This window comes from Lathamus discolor, chromosome 6 (genome assembly GCF_037157495.1).
Source record: "Lathamus discolor isolate bLatDis1 chromosome 6, bLatDis1.hap1, whole genome shotgun sequence".
NCBI lineage: Eukaryota > Metazoa > Chordata > Aves > Psittaciformes > Psittacidae > Lathamus > Lathamus discolor.
Genome location: NC_088889.1, coordinates 85,761,398 through 85,770,806, shown reverse-complemented (window position 1 = coordinate 85,770,806; position 9,409 = coordinate 85,761,398). Strand labels below are relative to the sequence as shown.

General features: G+C 38.6%; 1 long non-coding RNA gene across 1 annotated transcript; it reads left to right on the top strand.

The window, feature by feature from the left end:
• The first annotated feature begins 214 nt into the window (after nucleotides 1-214).
• LOC136017844 (uncharacterized) lies at nucleotides 215-8,871 on the top strand. Its single transcript, XR_010614112.1, has 3 exons — nucleotides 215-465; nucleotides 5,511-5,719; nucleotides 8,711-8,871. It is a non-coding gene; the product is annotated as an uncharacterized LOC136017844 (long non-coding RNA).
• The last annotated feature ends 538 nt before the right edge of the window (nucleotides 8,872-9,409 follow it).

Sequence of the window (9,409 nt, the reverse complement as noted above, 5' to 3'; positions counted from 1 at the left end):
ACACAAAACTTGAACTATTGTGGCAGAAGTAACATCTCATGTGCTAGCTATGTATGGTCAGCCAGGAGGCTGCTAACATTTTAACATTAAAATTCTAAGTAATTCCGTTTTTCTGTAAAGTCTCTGGCATCTGGTATGTTATTAAGTAACTCAGTAGAGATCTGTTAAATATATAACCTCGCTGCACAAAGGATACATTATCTAACTGGATTTCTCTCTTCAATCCATACTTTCCTTTAATACTTGCATGATCCACAGTCGACAACCGTGATTTTGCAAACTTGATTTAAACACTTCAGTGGGACAAATAACTCTCTGCCATCCTCACAACTTTATGGGCGGAATCTCTGCTGATCTTCAGACTGAAATTTCCCATTGCTTTCCTACAAATCCAAATGATCTTGGGCTTACCTCATAAGGTACACTTGAAGATTTCACTCCAAAAGATCTAACTTCTGACAAAAGGTAAGGATTAAGGTTGGCCAACCATGGCAAGTGAGTATAATGACAGAAAAAGATTTATCAGACGACAGGACTGAGCCATGTTTTGTTCCCCTGGAGTATAATTCAGGGTGGCATTCAAAGAAAATGCCAGATAAATCTCACTAGAGTAGTAGGGATCTCAGAATGGAGGTACCAGTTCCTCATATTGCCATTGTCACAAGGATAGGTCTTCCCTAGAATCAGAAAAGACAAATAGAAGAGCATGACTTACACGAATAGCTGAATCAGCACAGTAAGTAGTGGAAAGGTTGTGGCCTCCTCAGCTTTTATGCGCTTCTGCTTGCACAAGTCTTACAAAAGAGGAGGACTTTTATAATAGCCATAAATCCCAAAGTCTTTTGCGTATGGCATCTACCATCATGGTGAGTGGAAAAGAAAAGCTGTAGATCTCGGTTCTATCTGAAACAGTGCCAGTGGCAGCTGGTGTCAAAGCAAGTGAGTAGCAGAATTTGCGTGAGTGGACATGGCAGCTCAAAACTTGTTTTTTTCCTGAGACAGAGAAGGCAGGATGTTAACATTCAGCCCTTGTCTTGTCCTTTTTCTCTCAGCAGGTTAAACTGATCTAATTATCATGTGTTCATTATGAAGAGGGAGAATGCTGTAACTATACGGTTAGTTGGCTGTAACAGTGACCAGAGAAGTGGAACTGGCCCTGAATAATGCAGGAATTTAGTATCTATCTTATTACAAATGCCGCTGATTTGGCTGTAGAAGAAAGAAAACTAATATCATTAAAATAAAATATAAGGAAAAGAAAAAAATTGCCTTTTACATACCCATGTTCCTATTCCTTACTGTTCCTACAACAAAAAATTCTCATGGTGTTTATAAGAATTATCTGCACAAGTATTAAATAAATCAGAAAAGGATCAAAAAGTTAAATATATACCTGCTAACAACAAGGATCTGATTGTACCCGTAACTGATGTAGGGAGGGAGCTGTGCAATTAACTCTTAAGTGTGGAGTGATTGGAAGCAGCTTCCTCAATACTTCTGAACGCTTTTCCTGCAGCATGGCATACTTGCTTAATAAGAAATATTGTATCATCCCATGTCTGCAAGATCTCTTTATTCTACCACACTACATGGTTTTAACGCTTCCATTTGCATACCTCAGAAGACCTTGATATAAGGCTATGGAAGTTAAAGTGATCCTTTTTGCTCACTTCCTTAGGGTTTATGAATCTAGATAGCTTTGTCTCCCTGACATTTGCTTTCCTAGAATATTTGATTTTTTTGTTACTTCCTTGTGTATTGCAGACCCAGCTAAAGTGGAAACCTCTGCTTCTTCAGTCAGGGGAGACCCACCTTCTGGGACTTTCTCTTAACTAGAAATGATTGTCTGGGTTATTCAGAAACCTTTCTGTAAATAATACTCCTGACAGATGCTTGCATAATTAGAGTCCCTCATGAATATATCTTGTGGTGATGATATATTGATATATTGATATATTGATTTGTGAAATATCCTAATATCCAACTGCATGGTAGTTTATGTCCAACAAGTTTATCTTTGTTTTTTACTCCTTGACTTATGTTCAGATAAACTCATCACAACCCTGTTAATCAATGTTTCCTTCTAATAAAATTCTACTCTTCAAAATCCATTGCAGTAACAGTGAGAAGTATCCTCTACTGCAGGGCATGCGTAATTTGCTCATTTAATAATGATTTTAAAATGTTTAAAATCTAAACAAAACAACAAGTTCCTACTCTTGTATTCAGGTGTGATTTATCCATCTTTCATGATGAGACAGGTTTAATAATTATATAAGCCCTTGGGCTAGTATACATGAGCATTAAAGTGAATTATGACATGATCAGACTGCTAAGGAAAGCCACAGTTATTTTGCAGAAATGGGGCCAAATTCTGCTCCCCTGTAACTGATTGTAATGATATAGGAGTCAGCAGAGTTACCTTCCTGCAAAATTTGCTCTATGCGACCTAATGTAAGCTTGAGATTATAACATTGTCATACTTGTACTCTCTGCTGCCAAGATAATAACACTGCAAAAATATGGTAATTGTTCAGCTTTACATTGCAAGTGCTCCTATAACATGCTGTAAAACAATGGGAACAAAACAAGAGATGACTTGAGCAAACAGATTTATAATATATGTGGTTTCAGGGTGCAAAGCATAAAGGGGGAAAGCAAGAGAACTGTATAGCTACAATAGTTTGACCGAAGATCAGAGAAGTCAATGGGAGTCTTTCCATTTTTCTTTCGGTGAGATTTAGATCAGATCCCTTTGGGGAGTCATAATGAAGTTTATTTCCATTATAAATATACAGTTGATATGTCAAATTATACTACCGTCATGAGAAAAAGATTACAAAGTCACAGCCCAGCTGAATTTCACATGAAAAAATGTTACATTAAGTTACTTTTGCCAAATTCTAAAGAGAATGACATTTGACAAGGAAAACATTCATACTTCTTAGATACAATCACTAGATTTTATTCTTTCTGTGGTAATAAGTCTATTGCATTCACTAATGAGCAAGCTGTTGCTCTTAAAGATTGATCCTTGCTGACCTCTCTCTGTATCTTCCTCCTGATCTTAGCATATATTTTAACAGGAGGAAAAAAAGTTTTTACTTCAAAATATTCAACTGCTAGTGGAGACTGAATAGGTGTACTAGCTGCAACTAGCTCATCTCGAAGTAAAAGTTTTTTGTTGTCTCCATGGATTTCTTATTTCAGTGACTAGTTTGATTTATAAATTAGCTTCAGTTTTTTCTCTAATGAAGACAAAGCATTATTGCAAAGGTAAACTCTTTTTTATAGTTATAAGCTAGACTGTCTGATTAATGGCTTTCATTCCCTGAGTGTTATATGTGTATAAACTATATCTTAGGATGAACCACAGGTTTTATGAAGGCCTCTTTATTTAAAAAATGAATAATACGAACCAATATTTTATTAATTACAAAAAAAAAATTGATATGGAAAAGAGCCTTTGACAATATTTACATCAGAATCTGTTCTTTCCCTTTTGAAAAAGTAAGTAATCAACATGCTTTAATCAAGCACTCAAAATTCAGAATTTTCAACCATTTCTACTCATTATAAACATAATTTGGTTTTGGTGGGTGGAATTCTCATTAGTCTCTGAGCTGGTTGACATGTTTTGATAACTGCAAAACAAAGTCAAAATCTCAGCAATGTGAAAACAAACACATTTGTTTATTTTCTAAATAGACCCTATTGACATTCTCTTCCCAAATTAAAAACATTCTAATTTGTACTGAGAAATTTCATATGCCTCTAATTTTGAGGGATATAATTAATTTTGGTTCTAGATTAACAAGCTCTCCATATATTTTATATTCTCCCATTACTGTACGTACTGACAGGTTGTAAAGAGGACATAACAGAGCAGAGTCTAAGAAAGAAATTACAGCAAAGGGATGAAGGAGTGTTTTTTATCTGTCTGTCTCCTAAAGTCTTCAGATGGTGACTAGATGCCTACAGATAAGACATTTTTAATCAAGGAGTTAGAGAACTCCGTAGTGGAAATGACATCGAGTGAGTCATAACTCAGATCATCTAACAAAATCTTCAGTCATTAGAATATACATCCCTCTGAATACAGATAGAAGTTTTCCAAGCGCCAAAGACTAGATCTTCCTAATCAGTTATTTCAGTGGGAAGAGGAGCTTCAGGGGACCAACATGTCATTTTTAAAGGACCTAGATGTTAGAGCTGACCTAGGGCAAAGTGACAGAAGTCGCTGGCTGAAATTCTGGCTCCACTGAGCCCAAGAAGGAGTTGGAATTCAGCGGGGCCATGTTACCACCCAGTGTGTGGATGGGAAAAATGCCAGTTTAAAATTAGAGAAAACTATATAAGATATTTAACCCCAGGAAGCAAAATAGAAAAGGTATTCCAGTCCCCAGTCTCTCATCTCCCCTCAAACCCTCTCCCTCAAACCAACGATATGGGCCAAATGAGGAGTGACATCAGATTTACTGGTGTGTCTCAGCACAAGATGTATGTGAGGCAAGTCTCAGCAGAAGACATGTGAGTTCTTTTTACTTCTAACATATAAAATGGGTATCTAAGGGAGTGAGATATTATATAGATTGGATAAAACAAAGTTCATCAGTAGGTTCACAACATCACAGAATGTTTAAGGTTGGAAGGGACCTCTGGACATCATCATGCGCAACCCACCTGCTCAAGCAGGATCACCTAAAGCATGTTACCCATGACTATGTCTCAGCGGCTCTGTTCCACAGAAACTTCCAAGGACATACTCCACTCTTCGCCATCAAAATTCAATGATGATGCCATCACACCTTCTAGGTTTGCATTTCAAGGTGCAAACTCTAGCTCTTTCAGCACTGCTGTTTCTCATTCACCCATGAATTTTCCATTAGGAATTGCTTGACATGCGGGTAGCTAATAACCCCTCAGTTGCTATGAGAGTGTAGTTCTAATGACAGGAAACAGGAGGAAGGAGGGGGTACTTTTGCAGTGTTTTATTGTAATTTAAGTAGGCTTCTAAGATATGAGAAGATGGTAATCATGTCAGAGGTTGCAAGGAGTTTCTGTGCAACTGCAAATCCATATTCTCCATCCTAACACACAGTCTGGGAGAAGGGCAGCCAAAGGTAAGTGGCAGAACCAGGAGGAGTAAGAGAGCTGTTAGCCAACTCTGGTTTGTCTCTCCCTCTTATCAGATCATAACTTCACAGTAGCAGCTTCCACAGCAAAATCCTTGTAGCCTTTCCAGATTAACTTTCAAGCCTGACTCCCTAGACATGGGAAATTTCAGACACACAAGAGCAGCTAATGAAGCAGAGAAGTTCTTCTGGCTGTGACAAACTGCATGAGATCCCTCTCTGATGGAGCTTGGTTTCCTCTGCATGAAAGCCCTGCAGGTTTCCCAATGAGATGGACTAGGTTAATTTGTCATTAGTTATTAGGAAAATCCTGACAAAGATCAAGACCATGCTGTGAATGTTTGATGAGCACCTGTCTGTGTTTTTTTTTTCCAGTTGGCTAAGGTTTCCACTGCTGGATATGTATTTCAAACTGCTGTAAGATCAATCTTCACTCAACTATTTCATGCTGGTAGATGTCCCAAGGAATGTCACTGAATGAAATAATTTGGGATACAACATGTCGTATCAGTACACAATTACTCTGCTGAGATTATTTCAGTTTTACGTCCACTTATGAAACTACAACAGAAATCTGTCTACTGGTAAGATTCGATTTTTTTTATTTTTTTTCTTGTCAACCAGCTTTTTCAACATTTTAGATGGTATTTCCTGTTTTAATACATCCTGGGTTGCAGTTTCCAGGACAGAACGAAGAAAATGGGCATCAGTTTAGATTGTCTCTGCCAGGAAATATATAATAATGCTGTCATTCTAAGAAAACTCTGCAGCAGCAGGCTCAGACAGCTACAAAGTAGAGCACATGCACGGATTTGTCATCCTGCCTTCCTCTTAAACAACACTGGCTTCTTTGTCAATTGTGAGGAAACAAGTGGGAAAACCCCTTGGAGGTGAGCCACACATTTATTTGTTCCTGAGCTCTTATAGCAATCCTGGCTGCAACACAATCCTTTTTTTAGACAGGAGAGGTGAGCATCTGTGCAACGTGTTCAGAAAAGTCAGCAGGTACGTTTGACAAATGCATTTTCTTGACACACATTGACTTGCGACATCCAAGGACAGGATGTATGTGACTGCATAAATGCGATGTTCATGACAGATCGTGAGCGCTGCTACTTGTCCCCTACAGCTCTGCTTCTGGTATGAAGACGCCATCCAGTATGGGAAGGATCTATGGTCCAGGGGTGCCCTACTACACTAGTGACATGGAGTGAAGCAAACCTTGGTGACTAGGTGGCCAGAAACATCCTTTTTGCTCTTCTGCATCAATGTCCACCGCCATGTTTCTATTCAAAATAGCGATTTAGTAAGACCATCAAGTTTAGCCAAGTGTGACAGGTCCTCCTGAGAGGGGACACATCTCATTTTGCTCCACTTCCTCCTTTTTCACTAGAGTCAGATTATGAATAGGTTCAGCTCTATTTTGTGGCCAAATTAATTCTAGACCTATGGACTTAAAGTCCTACCAGTTCCCACAATACCTGTTACCAGTGTGCCAGTGGGAAGAAGATACCTTAAGAAGTCCCATTATTTGGTGTTGTAGATCATTCAGTATTTTTGTCTTCACCTTCCTTTGTGGGAGATATCATAAAAATATTTGTTTCTAACTTCAAAGAGAATTACCTTTTTCCAGTAGATTCTGTTTTCTTCCTAGGCCATATATGGGAAACAAGGCCCAGTGTTCAAAGATGCCATTTAGGTAGTTGCATTCCTCATCCTTACCAGTGCCAGAGACTTGGTCATCCCAGAGGCTAAGGAGTACTCTGATGAACTTGTGACACAGGCTGGTGGTGACTTAAGAAACATGCTCTACAGGTCTTTATAAAAGCGTACGAGCAGTCTAAATCCTGATGCAGGAGCACACAAACAGCACCCCAGGAACTGTACTTACCCTGACACATACAGCCTATCCAAGTGCTTTATGAGAGGGATGGTAGTATTTTTAATGCCTCCTGGCAAGCACGTTAAGAGGTTTGTTAACCCAATATGAATTCTAAAATGTACAACCATATCTGTGTCAACCCCTAACGAGAAAGCGCCTCAGAAGTACTCCAATAAAACACCTGCAACGTGTATGACTGTTTTATATTGCCTTTAGATAATCACATACCTCCTTGTAACAGCTACCTTGCTGTTTAAGTTGATGTGGTTGCAGCTTATGGAGTAAGAAAATTAGTAGTGGTAATATTACTGCTGTAAGTCCTGTTGGCAAAACACATTTCCCTTAAAAAATTAATGTCACAAGTGGTGGGTGAAATCTAGTTGAGTGATGCAATTCCATACACATTAGCACATACTTTGCCCAGAATAGAGCTACCCCATTTAAAAGAAAAACTGCAAGGCAAGAGAAGGAAATACCCTCCTTCCTTTTTGGTGTATTAAGAAGGCTTGAGATTTCCCCACTCTCCCACTTCTTTCTAGAAATTCAACCACTGTTAAAGTCACAGGCAGGACTGAACGTCTGTTTCCAGACCTCCTATATAAGGGGAGATTTCTGTGTGGTGCCCCATTGGATACCAGCAACAAAAGATTACTAACAAAATAAATGCATTTAATAGCACACATAACTCAGAGAACATTTGATGAAGCAGGCCGGCTATTTTGCTTTTGCTTTTTCACCACAGATGTCCCCAGCAAGAGTGCCCAGAGCACCAGAGAACCCTGTAAAGCAGCTGAGGACAGTTGCCAATATTTAGGCATAATTCAGGTCATCTCATACTAAAAAAAGAGCTCAGGATAAACTGCATCAAGTGCTGCCTCCTCCCCTTGCCCAGCCTCTCTTGGACCCCCACAACATCATGCCACTGAACATACTCTGTATCACCTCTCCACAAGATGCTGTAGTGTTCCAGAGCTCCCTCTCATCACCTAGTCCGAGCCTCCATTTACTAGATTAAAATAAATAATCATGATAGAGAATACATAACTAACTGATTGAAGTTTAGAAAGACCAGAAAAATTGTCATAGGGTTAAGAAGCTTTACATAGCTTAGGTTTGGAAAAAACTGAACACATGAACAACATTTAGCTTCCAATCCTCCTTGCTTAGTCTCAGTGAAACATACCTTTGCATTTTTCTTCTCTTTTAGATTTTGTAGTGTTCCTCAATCTCGTACTTTCTCTTGGGTGAGTCCAGCTCTGTTCCCATTCAGCCTTGAGGCTGGGACCATGGAAAATATCTTCTTAATCTTCAACAAGTATTTTTCTCCCCATTAAGTTTCTTCCCACAAGAAACAATTCATTAAAGATCAAGAAGAATTCAATTCAAATAAAGGTTTTCTTTATAGCATTTCCACCTCTTTTTCCTCCCTATCTCCACTGCGTTATTCTCAGTGTATTTTATTTTCACCAGCTGGACTACCCTCTCAAAACCAACTTACTAACTGTAGCTCCATCAGTGTTAATGGAGTTATCCTACATTTGTAGGGAGAGTAAAGATCCCAGGTTTAGACCTCTTTATCATTTAAGCAGTAAAAGCTTCAGTTTACAGGTTCTGTAATCTTTCAGTCTTTCCTTAGTAGAGACAAAAGTCAGGATTATGCAAGAATAAAACTTTCTTCTGTCTTTTCTTCCAGGTGTCCGTATGTCTGCAACAGGGAATCTGGCCAGCTCATAGAAACTGCCTCTCCTCCAAGAGCTGCATATTGAGGCAAATTCCCAGCTTATTGAAAAATAGTTTCATTATTTTGCCATCTTGTTTGTTCTTCAATTTCCCTCTTCTTTTTTTTTTTCTTCTTTTTTTCCTCCCCTTTATTTATTTATTTTTGATTTTGCCTCTGGCTTTTGCGGGACAAAAAGCAGGAAATGGAAATAAATAAAAAAATAACCCCAGCAAGAAAGTCTTAATTATACCTTTATTTTGGGCTTTGTGTCACTTCCAAACCTCTGTGGGAATTGATAACAACACCCCAATATTCAGAAGAGCTGTTTACATGAAGCTCACAGGAGTTTCCAAAAAACCCTGAAGACCTTAAAGTACGTTATAAAGCTTCCCTTCAGCTTCTGACTGAACTACTTTAACTTCACTGTTGCTTAACTCTTTTCCAAAGTAAATTACATCAAAGCTGGAACGGCTAACACTGCCCCAGAGTTTAATGTGGTCCAAACGCTCAGTTTCAAAATGTAGGTTAGTTGTTTTAGTTTTCCTGAATGATTCCCGAGACATTCAGTGATGGATTATTTTTTGTTTGTTTGTTTGCCTCAGTTTATAACTTCCAGGATGTTTTTCTAGATTTTGAACATAGCACTCAGGTATGTGGAGATCCACGAAACTG